A 20,813-nucleotide genomic window follows, 5' to 3' on the forward strand; every position below is an offset into this window, starting at 1 on the left:
TGGAAAATAGGAGACAAAATGTCAAAAATTACATACAAGTGTCACTTCTGACAGTGGCATACAAAATATTAACAAACATTCTCCTGGACAGGGCTGAAGAACTTTAAACTACTGTAAGAATAGCAGGGTGGTTCTCGAAAAGAAAGTCCTTTCACAGAACAAATTTTTAACTCAAAAGCAATAATTCACCACAGAATGTTTATCAGCAAACATGCGATAGTAGCATTAATTTGTTTTTCAAGGAAGCATTTAATTTGGTAGTTAGAGGAACAATAACTGAAGTCATTAGAGACTCAGCAAACATAACTCGTGGAACTCTGACAAAAAGGATATCCAAAGTAAATTTAATGAGAGAAGTATCTCACCCACTTGAAAAAAATGCAAAGTTAGTGTAACTATATGCTAAATAAAAAATTATAAGGATCTACAATTTTGAGTTAAATGTCAGAAAATTTTACCAAGAAATCTGGGAAGTAAAACAAATGGAACTGCGGTAAAATGTATGGATTTTGCACGTCATTTTGCAGTACTTTCAGAGAATCTGACACAAACAGTTACTCGAATAAATCTCCTGGAAAAAGTAACAAATAGAACTGATCTCAAAATTCCAGCAAAGAAACGAAATGCATGTCATGAAAAATGTACAAACAGGTAAAACAGAGCTGAAAGTGACTCGAAATTACTTTGAGAATCTGTAGACCAGAATGGAGTAGAAAAATTTCCAGTGGATGTAACAGACAACAGAATTGAAAAAGCATATAGTCTGACAAAGTATATTTACAACGAGAAATGCATATCTAGAAAAAGAAAACTAAAAATTTATAATGCAGTGTTTTTTTATGTAAAACCTAATGGTGAACTATAACGTAGACAGAACAGAGATACCTGAAAGACCGATTAGTAGAAAAGTAATGGGTGAAAAACAAACTACAAATGGCTGGAAAATAAGTACTGTGGAAACCTAAAAAAGAAATAAAAAGAAAAATGGAGAAAAAATTTCAAAAGTAACGGATAAGTGATTAATCTTTTTTGAACACCTATACCGAATGAATGGGAACAGTCTAAAGAAAAAAATATTCCTGTATTTCTGGAGAAAGAAACAGACTATAGCATGGACTGCAGAAATTAGGGCAGGACTAGAAAGATACAGCAACGACGACTTTCAAAGCAGAACAAATAAGAAACTGGGAACAACATGGACTGAGGAAGGAAAAGATGACATGGACAGAAACTATGGAAGCACTGTAACATACGAAATAACAGCGAACGAAAAAGAGGAAATGAATCTGTTACGTGATCCTTGTTGGTCAATATCCTGATAAGAAAAGGTATGTTCTATCGCCTTGAAAGAAGACAATTTTTAGTGTTGTTCAATCCCCAATCATATTTCACCTCAGTTGAGGTGTCCTCATTGCCCTTATTGTTTCTCAATATAATATTGCAGATTAGGAATAGGTTGACATCACTTTTTACTCTTGCTTGATACGTATGTACTTTACCTGTTTTTACTTTATGATTGGCTGATATCTGAGGACATCCACAGGGCAAATACAATGTAGAAAAAGATAACGTTCAAATGGAATCTAAACAATTAGAATATCGGATGTCAACATATTCCTAGCTTACATAAAATTTTTATGTATTTATTTCAGAATCAATAACAGAAAAGAACCACTGAAGACGTCGCAAGTGAGCTGAAACATGTTTGGGAATTAAACAATACATAAATAGTACTCGTGCAAAAAGGCAGTGGGCAGTGGTTCCGCCTTGTCTAATCTTCTTAATTTCACGGCACACTGGCTTGATACTAAGTTGACATACGATGTCAGTTAAAAAAAATGGCTGAGCACTATGGGACTTAACTTCTACGGTCATCAGTCCCCTAGAACTAAGAACTATTTAAACCTAACTAACCTAAGGACATCACACACATACATGCCCGAGGCAGGATTCCAGGATTCGAACCTGCGACCGTAGCGGTCGCGCAGTTCCAGACTGTAGCGCCTAGAACCGCTCGGCCACTCCGGCCGGTGATGTCAGTTACAACCAGGTAGGGAATTCAGAATGACAAAACCTCAGGCAAAGTGAAAAGCGAGACAGTTGTGGCCGGGGGAAGGAGAGACAGAGAGAGAGAGAGAGCGAGAGAGAGAGAGAGCGAGAGATGGAAGGGGGAGAGAGAATGAGGGAGGGAGGGAGGGAGAGAAGCGTGGCGCTTCGTGCAGTCAGCCAAGGGGAGGTAAACATGCGAGATCGGCAAATGTCGGGGAGGTGGACCCCACTGACCAACCTGCCGCAAACGCAGCCGGTAGTGAGTGGGTAAAATCCAGCCAGTTCGTCGCCATAAGCGTGCCACCGACCAACTCATAATATTTTTGATGCGCCAGTAGAGTCACGTACCATGCAAACACACTACCAGACCCAGAATGTTAAACTCAATCATATAGATTTCTATTATGAATTATTTAGGAATAGAGGTAGACGAGTCACCGAAAGGCAGAACTGCTGCGACGTCGATAGGTTCAAAATGGTTCAAATGGCTCTGAGCACTATGAGACTTAACATCTGAGGTCATCAGTCCCCTAGAACTTAGAACTACTTAAACCTAATTAACCTAAGGACATCACACACATCCATGCCCGAGGCAGGATTCGAACCTGCGACCGTAGCGGTCGCGCGGTTCCAGACTGAAGCGCCTAGAATCGCTCGGCCACACCGGAGGGCGCGTCGTTGATAGTTACACAAACAAAAGATACAGAGCTTTGCTACCTTTCGGAATAAAGTTTGTTTTTCAAGCAACAAAAAGTAAGTTCATTCCGAAAGATAGCAAAGCTATGTACATTTCGTTTGTGTACCTATCGACGACGCAGCATTTTTGCCTTTCGGTGACTCGTCTACCTCAGTTCCTAAATAGTTCGTAATTCTCAAGCAAAACTTTCCGTACATCAGGTACTTTTCTTATTCTTAATGATATTGCTACCATCTCAAGTAAGTTATTATTCGCTTGTTTCAGGTCATCGTGATTTCGGCTTTACAGCCATTTGAAATTTTGAAGGCAGCAGGGGTCAAATTTACAACATTTACAGAAACTAGACGGCAGTTGTAAGTATCGAAGGACATGAAAGGAAAACATTGGTTGGGATAGAAGTGAGACTGGGTCTTGTTTATCTCTGATGATATTTAATCCTTAGAGGGAGAGAGTAGTAAAGGAAACCAAAGAAAATTTGGAGAAGGAATAGAGACAGCAAAAGAGTTGGAAAAGCAACTGAACGGATTCGACACGTTCTCAAAAAGGCTAAACAATGGTAATGTAAAGCATTTCAGTAAAATCAGGTGATGGTGAAGATTTAAATTAGTCAATGTGTAAGATACTAAAAGTGTGACGATCACGCAGAATGTAGTCCATCCCTTTTTTTTTCAGCCAGCAACAACAGTATGAATCATAATGTTAGGTATGCATTATTTGAAGATTTCAGAGAGTGCGCACAAGTTATTAGTATCGTCTGACATATTGCATAACTGTAGCAATTTTTCAAGACGGCATCTATATGTGATGTGCACAACATTGAGCGTGTCGCCATTGAATTTCTCACTGCGGAGAAACAAACTTTTGCGAACATTCACAGACGTTTGTCTGCACTTTATGGAGCATCTTCAGTCAGCAGAAGTATGCTTACGCGCTCGGCAAACAGAGAGAGGTCATTACGAGAAAGAAGTCCGGCAAACCACCAGGATATCCAGCACTGTCGGAAACTATCCATGGCTGCCACACCTGACTCACACATGTGATGCCATCACAGAGCACCATGAAATCTGAAGCATTTGTGAACACATTAACCAAACACAAGCAGCACTTGAGCATCTGCAGCGGCGTAACAACAAAGCTCATTGTTTAATTCAGCATGATAACGCTCTGCCTCAGCGAAGTTTGAGGACTTCGGAACACATCATTAAACAGGGTTGGGCAATGTTACCCCATCCAACCTATCGTCCTGGCCCAGCTTGTTTGGGCTAATAAGGGACGTCATTCGTGGAAGATATTTTGAGGCTGACAAAGAGGTAGTCGCACACTGGAGAAATAGCTTCAGGACCTGAAGAGGTAATAGTACCGTCAGGGCACACATTCCTTTGTGTCTCGCTGGAGGGAGGCCCCTAGAATCGGGAGGAGATTACATGGAAAAATAGGAAGTGTTGAAGAAACATCATTCTTTCTTGTGTGAATGTCTCATTGTGCTCACTAACAACTGTTAAAGAAAAAAGTGTGGTGTATTACATTCTTGGTGACTCGCGTAGTAGATGAGTTTTGCTGTTTGGGCAGTAGAATAACTCATGAGGCCAAAGTAGAGAGGATATAAAATGTAAAGAGCTTTTCTGAAACTAACAAACTTGTACACATCGAATACAAATTAAAGTTTTAGGAACTGTTATCTGAAGGTATTTGTCTGGAGTGTAGCAGGGTATGAAAGGGAAACATGAACTATAAGCAGATCAAACCTGTAGATAATTGACGTTTTTGAAATATGCAGCTGCGGAACATTGCTGTAGTTAGTTTGGCAAATCCCTTAAGTTAAGTGGAGGTACTACGTAGAACTTAGGAGGAAATATATTTATGGCACGAGGAAAGAAGGTATCAATTACCGAGACACAATGTAAGATACCAAGGATTCAATAGTTTAGTACAGGAGGGAACTGTGAGGAACAGAAATTATAGAGTGAGGCCAAGAGGTTCAAATTTATATAGTTTGCAGTAGTTACCCAGATATGAAGAAGCTTGCACCTGTTATATGAAGGTATTTGTCTGGAGTGTAGCAGGGTATGAAAGGGAAACATGAAAGATAAGCAGTTCAAACGGATAGATAATAGAAGTTTTTTAAATATGCAGCTGCGGAACATTGCTGTAGTTGGTTTGGCAGATCACTTAAGTGGAGGTACTAAGTAGAACTCGGGAGGAAATATATTTATATCATGACTAAAAGAAGGTATCAATTACCAAGACACAATGTAAGATACCCAGGAATCAATAGTTTAGTACAGGAGGGAACTGTGAGGAACAGAAATTATAGAGTTAGGCCAAGAGGTTCAAATTTATATAGTTTGCAGTAGTTACTCAGATATGAAGAGGCTTGCACCTGGTATCTGAAGGTATTTGTCTGCGGTGTAGCAAGGTATGAAAGGGAAACATGAACGATAAGCAGTTCAAACTGATAGATAATAGAAGTTTTCTTAAATATGCAGCTGCGGAACATTGCTGTAGTTAGTTTGGCAGATCGCTTAAGTTAAGTGGTGGTACTAAGTAGAACTCGGGAGGAAATATATTTAAGGCACGACTAAAAGAAGGTATCAATTACCGAGACACAATGTTAGATACCAAGGAATCAATAGTTAAGTACAGGAGGGAACTGTAGTTAGTTTGGCAGGTCGCTTAAGTTATGTGGAGGTACTAAGTAGAACTCGGCAGGAAATATATTTATGGCACGACTAAAAGAAGGTATCAGTTACCGAGACACAATGTGAGTTACCAAGGAATCAAGAGCTAAGTACAGGAGGGAACTGTGGGGAACAGAAATTATAGAGTGAGACCAAGATATTCAAATTGGTATAGTTTGCAGTAGTTACACAGAAGTGAAGAGGCTTGCACCTGTTATGTGAAGGTATTTGTATGGAGTGTAGCAGGGTATGAAAGGGAAACATGAACGATAAGCAGTTTAAACTGGTAGATAATAGAACTATTCGAAATATGCAGCTCCGGAACATTTCTGTAGTTGGTTTGAAAGATCGCTTAAGTTAAGTGGTGGTACTAAGTCGAACTCGGGAGGAAATATATTTATATCATGACTAAAAGAAGGTATCAATTACCGAGACACAATGTAAAATACCAAGGAATCAATAGTTTAGTACAGGAGGGAACTGTGTGGAACAGAAATTATAGAGTGAGACCAAGATATTCAAATAGGTATAGTTTGCAGTATTTACACAGAAATGAAGAGGCTTGCACCTGTTATGTGAAGGTATTTGACTGGAGTGTAGCAGGGTATGAAAGGGAAACATGAACGATAAGCAGGTCAAACTGGTAGATAATAGAAATTTTTTAAATATACAGCTGCGGAACATTTCTGGTTGGTTTGGCAGATCGCTTAAGTTAAGTGGAGGTACTAAGTAGAACTCGGGAGGAAATATATTTAAATGATGACTAAAAGAAAGTATCAATTACCGAGACACAATGTAAGATACCAAGGAATCAATACTTTAGTACGGGAGGGAACTGTGAGGAACAACAATTATAGAGTGAGGCCAAGAGGTTGAAATTTATATAGTTTGCAGTTGTTGCCCAGATATGAAGAGGCTTGCATCTGTTTTCTCAAGGTTTTTGTCTGGAGTGTAGGAGGGTATGAAAGGGAATCATGAACGATAAGCAGTTCAAACGGATAGATAATAGAAGTTTTTTAAATATACAGCTGCGGAACATTGCTGTAGTTAGTTTGGCAGAACGCTTAAGTTAAGTGGAGCTTAAGTGGAGGTACTAAGTAGAATTCGGGAGGAAATATATTTATATCATGACTAAAAGAAGGTATAAATTACCGAGACACAATGTTAGATACCAAGGAATCAATAGTTAAGTACAGGAGGGAACTGTGGGGAACAGAAATTATAGAGTGAGACCAAGAGTTTCAAATTTATATAGTATGCAGTAGTTACCCGGAAATGAAGAGGCTTGCACCTGTTATGTGAAGGTATTTGTCTGGAGTGTAGCAGGGTATGAAAGGGAAACATGAACGATAAGCAGTTCAAACTGATAGATAATAGAAGTTTTCTTAAATATGCAGCTGCGGAACGTTGCTGTAGTTAGTTTGGCAGATCGCTTAAGTTAAGTGGAGGTACTAAGTAGAACTCGGGAGGAAATATATTTATATCATGACTAAAAGAAGGTATCAATTACCAAGACACAATGTTAGATACCAAGGAATCAATAGTTAAGTACAGGAGGGAACTGTGGGGAACAGAAATTATAGAGTGAGACCAAGAGTTTCAAATTTATATAGTATGCAGTAGTTACCCGGAAATGAAGAGGCTTGCACCTGTTATGTGAAGGTATTTGTCTGGAGTGTAGCAGGGTATGAAAGGGAAACATGAACGATAAGCAGTTCAAACTGATAGATAATAGAAGTTTTCTTAAATATGCAGCTGCGGAACATTGCTGTAGTTAGTTTGGCAGATCGCTTAAGTTAAGTGGAGGTACTAAGTAGAACTCGGGAGGAAATATATTTATATCATGACTAAAAGAAGGTATCAATTACCAAGACACAATGTAAGATACCCAGGAATCAATAGTTAAGTACAGGAGGGATCTGTGGGGAACAGAAATTATAGAGTGAGACCAAGAGTTTCAAATTTATATAGTATGCAGTAGTTACCCGGAAATGAAGAGGCTTGCACCTGTTATGTGAAGGTATTTGTCTGGAGTGTAGCAGGGTATGAAAGGGAAACATGAACGATAAGCATTTCAAACTGATAGATAATAGAAGTTTTCTTAAATATGCAGCTGCGGAACATTGCTGTAGTTAGTTTGGCAGATCGCTTATGTTAAGTGGATGTACTAAGTAGAACTCGGGAGGAAATATATTTATATCATGACTAAAAGAAGGTATAATTACCAAGACACAATGTAAGATACCCAGGAATCAATAGTTAAGTACAGGAGGGAACTGTGGGGAACAGAAATTATAGAGTGAGACCAAGAGTTTCAAATTTATATAGTATGCAGTAGTTACCCGGAAATGAAGAGGCTTGCACCTGTTATGTGAAGGTATTTGTCTGGAGTGTAGCAGGGTATGAAAGGGAAACATGAACGATAAGCAGTTCAAACTGATAGATAATAGAAGTTTTCTTAAATATGCAGCTGCGGAACATTGCTGTAGTTAGTTTGGCAGATCGCTTATGTTAAGTGGAGGTACTAAGTAGAATTCGGGAGGAAATATATTTATATCATGACTAAAAGAAGATATAAATTACCGAGACACAATGTTAGATACCAAGGAATCAATAGTTAAGTACAGGAGGGAACTGTGGGGGACAGAAATTATAGAATGAGACCAAGAGTTTCAAATTTATATAGTATGCAGTAGTTACCCGGAAATGAAGAGGCTTGCACCTGTTATGTGAAGGTATTTGTCTGGAGTGTAGCAGGGTATGAAAGGGAAACATGAACGATAAGCAGTTCAAATTGATAGATAATAGAAGTTTTCTTAAATATGCAGCTGCGGAACATTGCTGTAGTTAGTTTGGCAGATCGCTTAAGTTAAGTGGAGGTACTAAGTAGAACTCGGGAGGAAATATATTTATATCATGACTAAAAGAAGGTATCAATTACCGAGACACACTATAAGGTACTAAGGAATCAATAGTTTAGTACAGGAGGGAACTGTGAGGAGCAGGAATTATAGAGCGAGGCCAAGAGGTTAAAGTTTTTATAGTTCGCAGTAGTTAACCGGAAATGAAGAGGCTTGCACAGAATACAGTATCATAGTGGGCTGCGTCAAACCTGTTTTCTGACTGATGGAAGTCCACTACAATAATTAAGTACAAAGGTGAAGAAATGTCATTAACAATCCGACACCTCTAAATGATATGTCTGGTATTTGACGACTTTTTGTCTCCTCGCAGTTGATAATGGCAGTAGAGCTGAAATCGCATTAGTGTGAAACAAATGATTAATAAAAAACTTACTGTCAAATAGAGGTAGTATCATTAAAAAGGGCACTATGCCTGTCATCCACAGTGAAGGTAAAACCGTTCAGTAAAATGATTCTGGAAACAACCATACAGTACCACAGACAATTCATCCTTGACTACAGTCACAGTTAATATGTTGTTGTTGTTGTGGTCTTAAGTCCTGAGACTAGTTTGATGCCTCTCTCCATGCTACTCTCTCGTGTGCAAGCCTCTTCATTTCCCCGTACCTACTGCAGCCTATATCCTACTGAATCTGCTTAGTGTATTCATCTCTTGGTCTCCCTCTACGAATTTTTCCCTCCACGCTGCCCTCCAGTACTAAATCGGTGATCCCTTGATGCCTCAGAACATCTCCTACCAACCGATCCCTTCTTCTAGTCAAGTTGTGCCAAAAAATCCTATTCTCCCCAAATTCTTTTCAATACCTCCTCATTAGTTATGTGATCTACCCATCTAATCTCCACCATTCTTCTGTAACACCACATTTCGAAAGCTTCTATTCTCTTCTTGTCTAAACTATCTATCGTCCATATTTCATTTCCATACATAGCTACACTCCATACAAATACCTTCAGAAACGACTTTCTGACTCTTAAATCAATACTCGATGTTAACAAATTTCTCTTCTTCAGAAACGCTTTCCTTGCCATTGCTAGTCTACATTTTACATCCTCTCTACTTCGACCATCATCAGTTATTTTGCTCCCCAAATAGCAAAACTCCTTTACTACTTTAAGTGTCTCATTTCCTAATATAATTCCCGCAGCATCACCCGACTTCATTGCACCACATTCCATTATCCTCGTTTTGCTTTTGTTGATGTTCATCTTACACACTCCTTTCAAGGCACTGTCCATTCCGTCAAACTGCTCATCCAAGTCCATTGCTGCCTCTGACAGAATTACAAGGTCATCGGCGAACCTCAAAGTTTTTATTTGTTCTTCATGGATTTTAATACCTACTCCGAATTTCTCTTTCGTTTCCTTTACTGCTTGCTCAATATACAGATTAAATAGCATCGGAGAGAGGCTACAACCCTGTCTCACTCCCTTCCCTACCACTGCTTAACTTTCATTTCCCTCGACTCTTATAACTGCCATCTGGTTTCTGTACAAATTGTAAATAGGCTTTCGCTCCCTGTATTTTACCCCTGCCACCTTCATAATTTTAAAGAGAGTATTCCAGTCAACATTGTAAAAAGCTTTCTCTAAGTCAACAAATGCTAGAAACATAGGTTTGCCTTTCCTTAATCTTTCTTCTAAGATAAGTCGTAGGGTGATTATTGCCTCACGTGTTCCAACATTTCTAAGGAATCCAAACTGATCTTCCCCGAGGTCGCCTTCTACCAGTTTTTCCATTCGTCTGTAAAGAATTCGCGTTAGTATTTTGCAGCTGTGACTTATTAAACTGATAGTTCGGTAATTTTCACATCTGTCAACACCTGCTTTCTTTGGGATTGGAATTATTATGTTCTTCTGGAAGTCTGAGGGAATTTCGCCTGTCTCATACATCTTGCTCACCAGATGGTAGAGTTTTGTCAGGACTGGCTCTCCCAAAGCTGTCAGTAGTTCTAATGGAATGTTGTCTACTCCCGGGGCCTTGTTTCGACTTAGGTCTTTCAGTGCTCTGTCAAACTCTTCACGCAGTATCATATCTCCCATTTCATCTTCATCTACATCCTCTTCGATTTCCATAATAGTGTGCGCAGTACATTGCCCTTGTATAGACCCTCTATATACTCCTTCCACCTTTCTGCTTTCCCTTCTTTGCGTAGAACTGGGTTTCCATCTGAGCTCTTGATATTCATAAAAGTGGTTCTCTTTTCTCCAAATGTCTCTTTAATTTTCCTGTAGGCAGTATCTATCCTACACCTAGTGATATATACCTCTCCATCCTTACATTTATCCTCTAGCCATCCCTGCTTAGCCATTTTGCACTTCCTGACGATCTCATTTTTGAGACGTTTGTATTCCTTTTGCCTGCTTCATTTACTGCATTTTTGTATTTTCTCCTTTCATCAATTAAATACAATATTTCTTCTGTTACCCAAGGAGTTCTACTAGCCCTCGTCTTTTTACCTACTTGGTCCTCTGCTGCCTTCACTATTTCATTCCTCAAAGCTACCCATTTTTCTTCCACTGTATTTTTTTCCCGCATTCCTGCCAAATGTTTCCTTATGCTCTCCCTGAAACTCTGTACAACCTCTGGTTCTTTCAGTTTATCCAGGTCCCATCTCCTTAAATTTCCACCTTTTTGCAGTTTCTTCAGTTTTAATCCACAGTTCATAACCAATAGGTTGTGGTCAGAGTCCGCATCTGCCCCTGGAAATGCCTTTCAGTTTAAAATATGGTTCCTAAATCTCTGTCTTACCATTAAACAATCTATCTGAAACCTTTTAGTATCTCCAGGGTTCTTCCATGTATACAACCTTCTTTCATGATTCTTGAACCAAGTTAATATCAGAACTATTAATTCACTAAAACTAAGGAAACTAATAGCGTCTAAAATAATGAACGTACAGTATTATGAGCCACATTGTTGAAACTGGCCTAGTAAGCGCTATTTAAAGACATTATAGAATTTCATTTAGTTATTTTATTTCAACCATCAGTGACGGTTAATCAATACCCATCAATTGGATGTTGCCAGACTCAAATGCTAACATATTAACCTAGGACTGTTTCAGTATATTTTTGCAGCATAACATCTGTTTTGTTTACATATGTGTAGTTTCAGCTGTATTATGGGCACTTAAGATCACGAAAACATTTTTCTCTTAAAGAAATACTAACAATAAAACACTTTCTGATAAACAATGAGGGCTTAACCTGTGGGTTGACAAGAGTTATGACTTCAGTGTTTAATGTCTTGAGGCACTAACCCGTTTTACAGAACCTGACTCTTATGTTATAGAATCAAACCTGATTAACTTCCTTTTTAAACTGTACGGTGGTGAGAAGTCTGTCATATACCAACGGAACAATTAAAGGAGAGTTCATGAGTAGTTAATCCAAGACAAATGTGTGTGAAATCTTATGGGACTTAACTGCTGAGGTCATCAGGCCCTAAGCTTAACATAAATTATCCTAAGGACAAACACACACACCCATGCCCGAGGGAGGACTCAAACCTCCACCGGGACCAGCCGCACAGTCCATGACTGCAGTGCCTTAGACAGCTCGGCTAATCCCTCGCGGCTTAATCCAAGACGAAACTGAAACCTTAATCCTTACAGATACTTACTTACAGGTGTAATTCCCACACTAAAATGTGTTTACACTACGTATGCTACAACTCATCGTAAATGGGAAAGATCTGAGCTAGTGTGGCAACAGAATTTTGTGTCGAGGTCTCCGTCTCCGCATGCATGTGTTTTAAGTTCTGCAGGAACGTGAACTTACCTACTTAGCTGAAAACTTCGTTTCAAACAAAAATGGCATCACTTGCGCTGGCAGTTTATTTCTTTTCGGCTTTGAATGATATGAAAGCGAACGTAGTGTGTCCAAGAATGGAGTTCGTAAATGAAATATATAGATATGGAACATGTGAAAGATTAAATTGAGTTGTACTCAGAGCTAGAGGAGTGAAAAATGAATTCGTAAGAATCTTAAATCACACAAAACAGAAAATTTTATTTTTCCTCAGCCTTTCTCCATTTCATTTTTAGCGGTGGTATTGTTATATGGGTTTTGGCAATGTTGGTGGGAAATGTGGCCCAGCACCCCTAATGACACCAGCATGTTTCTCACTTTCTTCCTTGGGGTCATACTCTGAGCATACTATCTGTATGCATATAATTTCTTTTTCAAATGTGAGAATCTTTCGATAAATGTTTACATAGCTTGTATCCAAGGAGGGACATGACAACCAGCTCGGTATTCACTTAGTTGGACTTGAGAAACTGCCTAAAAACTAAATGCCTGCTAGCCATTTCACCATACCTCATCATTAATCCTGAGCAGGCTCGCTCATCTATCACACAGGGCTCTATAGACACTTGATATATTGTTCAATAATTGTATACTAAATCTCATATTTTGTATACAGTTTATGTTTCTTTACAAGACTGTGCTGATCTTTGGTCATTACCAGTTGCGGCGAACTGAATAATCACGCACGACTCTGCGATGCGATAAGCGTGATTCTAGCACTGCATAGTTGCATCTGCTTCTTACCGAGCCTACCGGTGGTGTTCTCAGTTCAGCCTTCCGTCCATAAGTATCAGCTATCTGATTCGCTCTCCCTGCAGCACGCTGCTAGTCTTAGCGCTGCAGAGTCCATTTGTGCACTTCTCCATACCAGCACCCCTACCTCAACGATCAAGGAGTAGTGGGTATTAATGCATTGGAAGCATTGCGAATTTCCGGAATTTTTATGTTGAATTCAGTTATGTCTGCTAACCAGTTATGCGCAAATTCAAACCTTGGGACGATTAAGATTGCGATAGCTTCACACTGTAATTTCCAACTAAGATGGCTTTTAATCTTCCTGAGCCAACCACTTTTATTTCGGACTTTATCTGTAAGGTCGGATTAGTTCCCTCGTGGAGTCAGATAAGGATGTACTTTGAGTCTGCATGGCAGAAGATTTTAATATTTCCTAAGGGCATATGGAATGACGATGTAGGTCTCCAGAAGCATGCAAATTACTGAGTCGATGCTGATTTTAAAATGTATGATCCCGGACATTTGCCGTCCGAACATAGGGGACAGACTGTTAAGTTACGTGAAGAATTTAGTGATGTACTCACTGATATAAAATTGAATTGACCGATAAGATCCCCATAAGGCATCCACCACACAGGCAGTCATCACCTTGAATGAAAGCGTTGTGACCCACTATTGACAAAACTCTATGAGAGGGAGTTATCAAATGGTTCAAACGGCTCTGAGCACTATGGGACTTATCATATTAGGTCATCAGTCCCCTAGAACTTAGAACTAATTAAACCTAACTAACCTAAGGACATCACACACATCCATTCCCGAGGCAGGATTCGAACCTGCGACCGTAGCAGTCCCGCGGTTCCAGACTGCAGCGCCAGAACCGCACGGCCACCTCGGCCGGCAGGAGTTATCAGGGCATCCAAATCCCCATAACCATCTCCTGTATATGCGTTGCCCAAGTCCAAGCAGGGGTGCGAAGAGCGTCCCATTGTTGATTATTTGACATTTAATAGAAAGACAGTCCTGAAATCAACTCCCCTTTCTGACTTACGTTTGTGCTTCTCATAGTTTCAAAGGGCAAAGGTCTTCACAACATTTGACCCAAACCAGACCTATCATCAAATCCATCTTCTTGAGGAGTCCAAAACTATGATGCCCTCAGCTGCTGATTGGGCATTTAACAAGTATAATAGGGTTTCACCTGAGCTGTCTACGGTGGCAGCAGTATGGTCCAGTACCCTCGATAGGGTTTTGTCTCACCGTATGTTTGAGTTTACCTTTACGATTTAGTAGTTTTTACTGAGAATATCCAGGAGCATGGAGGCCACATTAGAGAAGTGCTCCAACGTGATTTACCGTTCAGACATCGAAGGTAAAATATGTTCAGCCTGAAATATCGTTTATAAGCCATATTGTATCTAATCAAGGGTTTTGTATTTTGTATTTGTATTTTAACCGGGGACCTAGAAACGACGGAGAGGCTCCATCCCCACCGCAGCCGCAGTGGTCCACAACCCCACGACGACTACCGCAGTCCACTTCACCTCTCCGCTGCCCCACACTGAACACAGGGTTATTGTGCAGTTTGGCCCCTGGTGGACCCCCAGGGAATGTCTCACACCAGACGAGTGTAACTCCCATGTTTGCGTGGTAGAGTAATGGTAGTGTACACGTACGTTGAGAACTTTTTGCGTAGCAATCGCCGATATAGTGCAGCTGAGGTGGAATAAGGGGAACCAGTCCGAATTTGCCAAGGCAGATGGAAAACCGGCTAAAAAGCATTCACAGACTGGCCAGCTCACCGGACCTCGACACAAGTCCGCCGGGCAGATTCGAGCCGGGGACCATGCGCTCCTTCCCACTCCGGAAAGCCATGCATTACACTGCACGGCTAACCGGGCGGGCTAATCAGGCTAAACAAGGGGTTATAATCGATAAGAGCAATAGAGGGGCGATTTATTCATCTTCCACCCCTAAAAATGCTAAAATAGTGGCTAGAATTTGTTCCTAATTTCACCCAACTAATAACACCATTAAATGACCTTCCGTAGAACGGAAAAAAATTGAGTGGGGTCCATCAGAACAATCTGCTTTTGAGACCTTCAGGAACAGTTATTTTTGGTAGCATTAATTGAGTAATTAATACTGACAACTTGTTGATTAATCGATTACTGAACTCTGTTTGGTATCAATTTACTCAGAATTTTATTTGGAGTTCGAATCTGTAATCAGAATTAAAACAATAATTTCAATTATTTCTCTTCTAATCAGGTGGGGCCTGGTCTTGACACATGCTGCAGCCCCGCCACGTGTGTTATGTGCTTGATAAAGTCTCTACGCTACACATGGATACACGGCGTGAAATATGTATAATAGCAGTTTACGTGGGTTCGTGAAAAATGAAGTGTGTGGTCATACACAGACATGTATATATTTTGAAGTCGCTTCATCCAAAATATTCACCTACACTTCACATAGTTCGGTGATACACATTGTACAAATCTGAGCATTGTAAGGTGGCGTGGTCTCCTGACCATCATTTCTTACATAATCCGACCTGACCATCGTGTATTGCGTATCAAGATGTTTCATTCGAGCCCAAACTCGATAGGGTAGAGTCAATTTTACGTATTTACATTTAATCGATATGCAAATCTAATAAATAAATCGCAAGTGCACACAGATTAAAAGGTCGAGGCTGACGTACACAAACATTCAAGTCACGACAGCCACAGGGGGTTTTGTTCAGTGGAGGCAACCAGGCTGCTGGAAAGTCCATAGGAGGTGAGTTAGCATGCAGCTGCGCCGGACGGCTGATCGCCCAGGGACCGAAACAGTTCTTTTTGGCAGAGGAAAGGGATAATGACCTGCATATTCACCTTGAAAGCAAAATCCGCTGTATTGTTTGGGAGAGCCCCAGCATACGGATTTTTAACGGACATGGTGCGCAGTTTCAGAGTTCTCACCGGTGGACAGTAAACGCCTAACGCAGATGCTATATATTGCCAGATTGGTCGGCTTAAACGGAGCGCCATTCTGCCGTTTGTAAGAGTAACGCTGTTTGGCGGATTGTTTTTGACGTAATGAGCTGGAGGAGTGAGGGAAAGACAGCAGATGATATACCCTTTCACTTTTTGCGTGGAGAGGGTTCATTCCGGTGATGTTCTTGACACGTAAACACATAGCGGGAGCGAATGGGCTCATGCGTGTACACAGAGAATGAGGAACAAAGACTCTACTCAGTACTGCACTGAGAGAGCACCTCTGTCGCTAGTGAATCGGAGTGATACTCCATATTGAGTCGCTCGCGATTCAGCGTTTGTTCACTGAGTTGGCCATGATACTTATTGTGCAGTGAGAACACAGACAGAATATTATTTAGTGCCTGCGCATGAACGTTGAGTGGCATTGTGGTGGACTGGTTATCTGACAAGTGTACCACGCCAATAGTTGGACTAGGGGCAGATAGGAGTCCGTGACTTCATCAAGGCGTAGTGAGAGTTCGATTGGCGAAGGTCAGTCCAGACAGAAAGAGATAGTTTTGTTATTTTTCAGCGGTGAACTATGCAGGCAGCAGCCATCGCAGTTCACAGTATTGTGCGCTACAGTGTAGGTGAGCCCCATCTTTCCTCCATTAGAAATAACATATTGCATTCACGTCACTCCATTACATTTCTCCCGTGACAGCCTAGACCATACTTAGAAAAATTCTAATGGATAATTATTCAATTTGAGTAGGCGTGGCTCTCAGCCATTCTGCCGAGTAAATAACATCCGTAAAGAAAAGGGATAAAAGAGGTTTCCCACACTTTGTATACACATTTCATTAACAGGATTCCTGTCCATAAGAGGTAACCTCCTATTCTGAAAAGAACCCAGAAATTTGTGTATCAGTTTATAAATAAAAGTTTCACTTGATTTTCTCAGATTTTGCAATAAATAATATTTTCCATTCATTTAATGTTTTCCTTACACTAACTAGCAATACTCCAGTACCCAAGTATCCCACTAGTTATGTAAGAAAATAGAACATTTTTGTGTCTTTTCCTTACAGAGGACGACTCCAGGAGATATTTATTGCTGAAAGTTTTTCAGGCATTTCTTTTTGATACGTTAGGAGCATCTGTCTGACTTCTGTAGTAGTGTGGGGTGGAAACTGCTTCTTGCAGGAGCCAAAGGGTATGTATCAGATCAATCCACAGCACAGCTCGTCAACATAACACCCACATACTGACAGAAAATGGCGACCCTGCCAGCATAGGTAAGATAGTTAGGTTACCAAGATTGGACAGTGTCAGAATAGGTCCAAATGGTTCAAATGGCTCTGAGTACTATGGGACTTGAAATCGGAGGTCATCAGTCTCCTCGGACTTCAACTACTGAAACCTAACTAACCTAAGGACATCACACGCATTCATGCCCAAGGAAGGATTCGTACCTGTGCATTCCAGACTGAAGCGCCTAGAACCACTCGGCCACCCAAGCCAGCTCAGAATTGGTGATAGATGATAGTCAGGCATGGTAGGTCGCAATCTTAGCAAAATAAAAAAATGGGGTGCTACAGAAAGTTAGTATTTATGCAATGTTAAGTTAAGCAAGAAGCAAATAATTGTAATTTTTTTGGAAAAAAGAATTTAGTTAATTGTAGAATAAATTTATGTTAGGGTGCATTATCACTTTGAAAAATTTTCTTTCACGTCTTAAAGAGTTATTTGCAAAGATTTAGCATTAGAATAGATAAAAGTAGCGACGAAAGCAGAACTGTAGTGAAAAATTTCTCGATTTCTTTTTACGATTTTTGAGTAGCTGTTAAGGCATAGGATTTTCAGGTGATAGGCACAGACGCAGGGTGACGCAGAGACGCAGAGTGACGCAGTATCAAATAAGTTAGAATGAAGAAGTAACTTTTTTTACTCCCTTTGCAAGCACACAGGTGGAGATTGGAGACTGTAGCAGAGCAGACATAACAGTAGCCGAGAATTCACGACGTTGTTGTTGTTGGTTCAGCCAACTGGTAAGTGGTCGTACAGTTTTGTAGATAGGGTTGTGGTGTGTTGAAAGAGCTTCCATGTTAACGAGCATAACAGTAGCCGAGAATTCACGACGTTGTTGTTGTTGGTTCAACCAACTGGTAAGTGGTCGTACAGTTTTGTAGATGGGGTTGTGGTGTGTTGAAAGAGCTTCCATGGTAACGAGAGCACAAGCCAAAAGGTTACGTGATAGACGGCAAGTAGACAAAATGGGGGAGAATCAACCAGATAAACAACAAGTAAACGAGCTCGTTGAGAATAAGACAGACGGTGAACCAGAGAAAAGGACAGTCGGTGAGCTGCAGAATGAGCAGGCTCAGGTAGATTTGGATAGAACTGAGACATATCAAAGAGATGGGAATCGAAGGGACGAGAACACCGAATTTTCAGAATACGAAATTCCGTGTAGGACATATTGTGAGCCAGAAATAGAAAGCCCGCAGTGGAAATGGCAAAAATTAGCAGCAAAACGAGCTCAGGAAACTCGTTTGTGCATGCAAAGGTAGAAAACTATAGTAGTTGTGGGGACTAGAAAATCTGAAAAGGCAAATCTCAGACTACATACAGAATGAATCAGAGATTTGAAAAGGAAATAATATAAACATAATATAAATGTAGGGTATTACCAACAGCAACAGAAAGTGATATAACGGAATTGGGATTCGTTATGGGGCCGGCAGTGTTGGCTGAGCGATTCTAGGCGCTTCAGTCTGGAACCGCGCGACTGATATGGTCGCAGGTTCGAATCCTGCCTCGGGCATGGACGTGTGTGATGCTGTTCGGTTATTTAGGTTTCGTAATTCTAAGTTCTATGGGACTGATGACCTCAGATGTTAAGTCCCACAGTGCTCAGAGCCATTTGAATCATTTGATTCGTTATGAATAGGAATGACTGTAGAGCAAAGAATAAATACTTATGAACAGTTCAGTGACTGGTTGGTTCTCATCGGAACTGACAGCAAACCGATGCCAGTAACAGAAGTAGCTACTTGTACTGTCCTGTAGATCTCATGGTGTTGCTTAACATTAATTCGTCACGTTATCATTGCCAGACTCGTCCTTTCTCGTGTCTGTCTGAACCACTCAATTTGCTACCTCGACGTTAGACTGTGTGTACGAGACGAGAAGTCCTATATTCATAAATCGTACTGGAGGAAAAAGTCTGAGAATATATTCGTAAAGTCTCCAAATTGAACACGGCTTCACTACTTCTGCATCGAAACCTATATAATTCCTCTGCATTTCACGTTCAATTACTTAACAAAGGACGAAGGCACCGCTTTCTAATTCTATCTCTACCGCTCCGCTCTCGGATAGCATGTGATGAAAATGAACTCCTAAACCATTTGGTACGAGCACAGATTTACCTTTTACATACCGCCTTGATCAGTCCCCGCGTGTAAGAGGAGAGCAACAAAAAATTTCGACAGTCAGAGGAGAATGTTGCAGATTGAAAATTCGTGAACACGTATTGCTGCAATAAAAGTCTTGAGATTCCTAAACACTTACCATACCTCCTCCTTCTCCCCTGTTTCGTGACTGCACGAAACGAGACACATCAGATTTTTTTTTTTTTTTTAGAGTTCTCTCAACCTATCTCCATGACTTCACCACGAAAAATGTAATAAAATGTATGCCGTCAACAGTTCCTGTTCTTGCAATGTTTCGCCATCGTCTGGCCGAGTATATGATCTCTGGTCTTTAGTTACAGTGTCAGCTATTCGATACAGCGGTTATAGTAGTAGAATGTACTTAATGCGGTGTATGGTTTTACGTGTTTACTACTGAGAGAATGAGTAAGCAGTGGTGAGTAGTTCGGCAGAAAGTGGAGTGGCGAGTAAGCCGGCGGAGTGGCTATTAGCGGCAGTTAAGCGCCCGGCGGTGAGCGCGCTTTATCCGAGTGCTGCCTGGCGGAATGGATCCCGGATGGGTCAGTGGGCTGGATGGGGCGAGCACGCGCTCAGCTTGATACCATCAGCCGATTGCGTCTCTGGCGGTCGATGGTCGTAATCCGACGCGACAGGCGTCTGGCTCCGCCCGCGGATGCCGGGGTCGCCTTACGCTGCACTTTCTGGGAAAGGCCACGATTTTCCCCTCCAGACATACTTCTTTATTTAGCGAGTTGGCTTCCTACACTCCCTTCACAACAGTACTCCAGACTGCGCCACGAGCAACGAGCCTGGGTCGTTCAATTTGTTGCCGGTTTATATGTATCCTCACATGATATCATATATTTTACATCTACATCTTCATCTACATTTATACTCCGCAAGCCACCCAACGGTGTGTGGCGGAGGGCACTTTACGTGCCACTGTCATTACCTCCCTCTCCTGTTCCAGTCGCGTATGGTTCGCGGGAAGAACGACTGTCTGAAAGCCTCTGTGCGCGCTCTAATCTCTCTAATTTTACATTCGTGATCTCCTCGGGAGGTATAAGTAGGGGGAAGCAATATATTCGATACCTCATCCAGAAACTCACCCTCTCGAAATCTGGCGAGCAAGCTACACCGCGATGCAGAGCGCCTCTCTTGCAGAGTCTGCCACTTGAGTTTGTTAAACATCTCCGTAACGCTATCACGGTTACCAAATAACCTGTGACGAAACGCGCCGCTCTTCTTTGGATCTTCTCTATCTCCTCCGTCAACCCGATCTGGTACGGATCCCACACTGATGAACAATACTCAAGTATAGGTCGAACGAGTGTTTTGTAAGCCACCTCCTTTGTTGATGGACTACATTTTATAAGGACTCTCCCAATGAATCTCAACCTGGTACCCGCCTTACCAACAATTAATTTTATATGATCATTCCACTTCAAATCGTTCCGCACGCATACTCCCAGATATTTTACCGAAGTAACTTCTACCAGTGTTTGTTCCACTATCATATA

This window comes from Schistocerca cancellata, chromosome 9 (assembly GCF_023864275.1).
Source record: "Schistocerca cancellata isolate TAMUIC-IGC-003103 chromosome 9, iqSchCanc2.1, whole genome shotgun sequence".
NCBI lineage: Eukaryota > Metazoa > Arthropoda > Insecta > Orthoptera > Acrididae > Schistocerca > Schistocerca cancellata.